Consider the following 4552-nt stretch of genomic DNA (forward strand, 5'->3'; position numbering starts at 1 on the left):
CCGCCGCCGTCACTGCCGCCGCCGCCGCCGCCGCCGCCGCCGCCGCCGCCGCTGCTACCACCACCGTCACCGCCACCGTTAGCACCGACGTTGCTGTCGACGTTGCTGCTGCCGCGCCGCGCCAGCGCTGCCACACCGTGCCGCGCTACCACCGCCACACCGCGCCGTGCTGCGCTGTACCGCAACCGCACCGTTTCGCTCTGTTCTGTTCCTGCCGTCGCGATTAGGAGAAGCGCGATTCGAGCCGATTCAACACACGGCCAGCGCACGTCTACATTCAGCATGTGCAGCTTCCCGCGACTTCACTTCTCAGGTGCACTCAATTTCTCACCTCTATGCAGCTCTCCACATTAATGTATATCTCTCACTGATTATCTCGATTTTTTTTTTTAAACAACGGATGCCCTCAGTACATTTTTTCACGATCACGGTCGGTGATCATTGTCGCGATCTCTCACGGCACACGCGCGCACACGCAACAGGTACTGATTTAATAACGAATAATTGTATGTACGACGAGACAGGTAGATGACACGATGCGACACACGGTTCGAATAATCCCATCTTCGGGATAAAGTAGGTATATCTTGTGAGAATATCCGGGGTTATGAGAATCGTATGTGGGAATCGCATTTAAGGCGTTATTAATTCAAGTAATTATAAAGTATATAAAATAACTAAACCATACAGAGAACTCTCCGTCAGGACACAAATCACAAGAGTCTCATTGTTTCCATCGAGCTTTTGGAACACGCATGTCTGATTGTGCGAGTTTATTCTGCTGCGTCCTACGATTCTTCCACGAAAACGATGATAGCATACTCGTCACGTACGCAAACGAAAGATCAATTTTTCAGGCACCGCCGCGGTACAATCCTGCTCGTCGACAGTTTCATTTCCTTTTCGCGTAGCTCGCGGTGCAACAGGTGCACAGATAACCGTTGGTTTCGGCTCGTTCACTGATTACGCACGCCTTCGTTATCGATGTTCTGTACCTGCATCGTCATCGCGTCTCATAGTAAGTGAGAAAAAAAAAGATAACCCGAAATGGATAAAAATCGTCGCGTCACACAAAACCTCAATTTATATTTATTCTAGCAAAATTCTTCTAAAATAATTAAAAAATTATGACGATTATACTAAAAATATTTACAACATTTTATAACAGATCAAAAAATAGGACTCGGAGGACTAAGAGAATTCTGATTCATATATATTTTCCTTTACTTAAACATTTCTCAAAATATGTTTTATTATTTGCAATATAATTAAAAAGTTTGCTAATGTAAAATTTTCAAGAGAAAGCTAAGCAAAGACAAATTGATCAATTGTCGATTACGCAACAGCAACAGGTACTCATTCGGGATAATTAATTATAGAGAAAGATTGCCTGGGCGTGCGACCTCACCCGTGAGGTGGGTGATATCAATAAGAACTGAACACCAGAAACGAGCGAAAACATGTAAGTGTATTGAGAAGAGCGAAGAAGACAGGAGAGCAGTCGAACGCGCGAGTGAGCGAGGTTTAGTACATTTAAATGAGAGCCACAGGTAGCAGCATTATGCAGTACGTGCCAGCTACCCCTCAGGAGGGGTGAGTTAGATCATCGTGTGCCGCGGGATCCTCTTGTGTCGTAGTCTGTTTCAACTACCCGACTGGCTTTGCGCGCCTTCACACCTGTGGCCATTCGCGTTATTGTTGCCACTAACTTCCTTCGTTTTCTTGTTCTTTATTATTCGCACGTGCGAGGAAGCGCGACTAATTATCGCTTGTACGAGACGTACGCAGGTTCTTCTGCGCTTCAAGCGTTAACGGTAAAAAAAAAAAAATAGAAATACAGATGCATGCGCGATACTCATCCTTCTCGCCTTGTGTATGATCTCAGCAATACAATATAAGAAAATTAAAAAAGCGATAATTACTCATAATGTGCTCGATTATCTAATATACATTATAAAGAATAAACGTTATAAATTTACAATTATTTCAACTATTTTTAATTAATTTATATTATATTTAAAATTATACGAAGATTATACTAAAATTAGCTTAAATGTTATTTGTTATATATATATAAATGTTATATATATATATATATGCGTCAATTTTTCAATCGAGAAAAGAAGATGAATATTATAGTTGCGTTAAAAAAACTGTGCTAAAACATTTTATGACTTCGAAAATAGACACATCAAAAATTTCGTGATTTAGAAGAATTTCTGCAAGACATTCTCCAAATAATTTTCTACAAAGCAACAGTTGGCCGTGATGTTTCTAGGTCGACGGTAAAACTGAGACCTTCTTAGTGCTCTAGAAAAATCGTGTCGGATGCTCGTTATGCTCAAAATTTTGTGATGTTTCGTAAGCTTTGTCGTTCACTAACGACAATCAAATTGAAATCCGCGAGACTTCACTTCGACGATTTTTATTGCGCGTCTTTTTTATCGTTGCTACGGCACGCCGCCAGCGACCGCAAAGCTCTGTCGCTGAGAAAGAAATTATGCATTCCGCGTGTACGCGGGTGTACGTTACCTGCGAACGGTCTCCGGAATTTCACTTGTCTCGTCCCCTTTCTCCATTCTTTTGTCGCAAATATTCAAGAGTACGCATGGTTTGTCTCCAAAGTTCTTGAGCAAAACATTTGAAATCTTACATGCTATTAAATGTTTATAAAAAAATGTTAAATAAATATATTATCAAATATGTTGCTTGTACATGTAAATAAATCAGAATGGATTAATTACATTTTTTTACTTTTTATGACATTGCAGATTATTCTCACAAATCCTAACATAAATTTCTTATGTATCAAATTAATACATCATCTTAAAGCTAATTTTGATTAGTCGACTAGATATATTTATTATAGGAAGATTAGTCATCTTTTTTCTTTTTTATCCTTTTTTACCTTTAGCTATCACCAACTTTTCACGGCGATGTCGACATTACAGTGATCTATGAGCGGCTGATAGAAAGACTCGCACGAGGCGTATAAATTCGTGTTCGTTACGCGCAGCACGGTAAGTCTCGTTGCTGCAAGTGCCATTGCTCGTCGTAGAATACCGTAAACAGGCGGAGGAGAGGGAAGATGGAGCAATAATAGGACCATCTTTACATATCTATTGCTGAACTGACATATTATGAATGGCACTGTTTAAAATGCCAAAGACGTATCTCACAGTGTTCGTTCGACTGAAATAATATTGACGAATGTAACGGATTTTAACGTAATGCGCATTCTCGTGTTTAAGCATAACACTGAAAGTATAATATTGGATAAAAGAGGAAGAGACTTCAGAGAGGAAGGATGAGAATAGAAAAGGACATAATTTTATACGTTCTAATCCTGTGCTTAAATACAAATCAAAAAAGGATTCGACAGTTTAATGCTTCTTTTAAAAAGATATTATGTTATCTTAAGATCGTCGAAATAAAGAAAAACTATCAAATTTATTATTATGACTAAGATGAAAGATTATTATTGTTGTTATTATTATTATTATTATTATTATTATTATTAAGAATTAACACGTAGCGTAATTAATAATTATTAATACTATTTGATTTTCGAACATAAATATAAATATAAAAATTATTTTAAAAATTGATTTAAAAAATTACAATGTTAGTTATTTTTTTTTTTAATGAAAAGACTTCTTTAATTGTTTGATTTATTTAATTGTAATGTACTATCTCTTCGACTATTATCTTTATAGCATCAGTCGCTCTCGAAAAATTTCCTCTTTGGATCGTTTCAATCGATCGAGTGAGCCGCGAGATTATAATGCACCCTTAATTCGATTTCGTGTACCCCCATTGTCAAATTGGATTGAATGCTGCCGTGAAATATTTGCTTAGGATCCGACAGGTAGCTCTAGCTGGTTTTCACTTCACATACGGCACACGAGATAAACTTGGGAAGGAAAAAGAGAGATGATAGTAAGAGAGGAAGACAAAGAAAAGAATAGAATGAATAGAGAAATAGGGAAACGCAAAAAACAACATAACTAACGGCCTAGTCTTGGCTACGTAAAAATGTTTTGCTACCTGAACATTTGCTCACATAATTTAGACAGTTCCTTCCTGATTCAACCCTGAAGAGACCTCCGAACCAGTCAGTTGTGCCTTGTCTCGTGATCGAAGTTCCATATAGGTGCGAAAACATTTGTGTAAAATACCATCATGAAATCGATTCTGTCCAATTGGGCGTTAAATGCCCAATTTCCATGCGCCTGCCTTTTCTTCTTTTCATGTTTGCCGATCTTACTTAATTTATCTCATAGCATCTATTCATGCGCACTTCATCATAATTTTAAAGTATAAATTATTTTCAAATAATTAATAGAAATTATTATACAAATATGTTTAACATAAAGCATACTTTGAGCAACACTTTACACATAGACTAAACAAGCCATACATTACACGGAGCAACAAAACATATCCCTGACCTTTATCTTCTTAATTTTAATATGTATACTGTATACATTTGCTCGCTGACTGACGTAGAGTCGGTAAGCACCAAAATTAGCGTTTCTCTCTCTCTCTCTCT

Source organism: Atta cephalotes (genome assembly GCF_000143395.1).
Source record: "Atta cephalotes unplaced genomic scaffold scaffold00022, whole genome shotgun sequence".
In the NCBI taxonomy this organism is placed as follows: domain Eukaryota; kingdom Metazoa; phylum Arthropoda; class Insecta; order Hymenoptera; family Formicidae; genus Atta; species Atta cephalotes.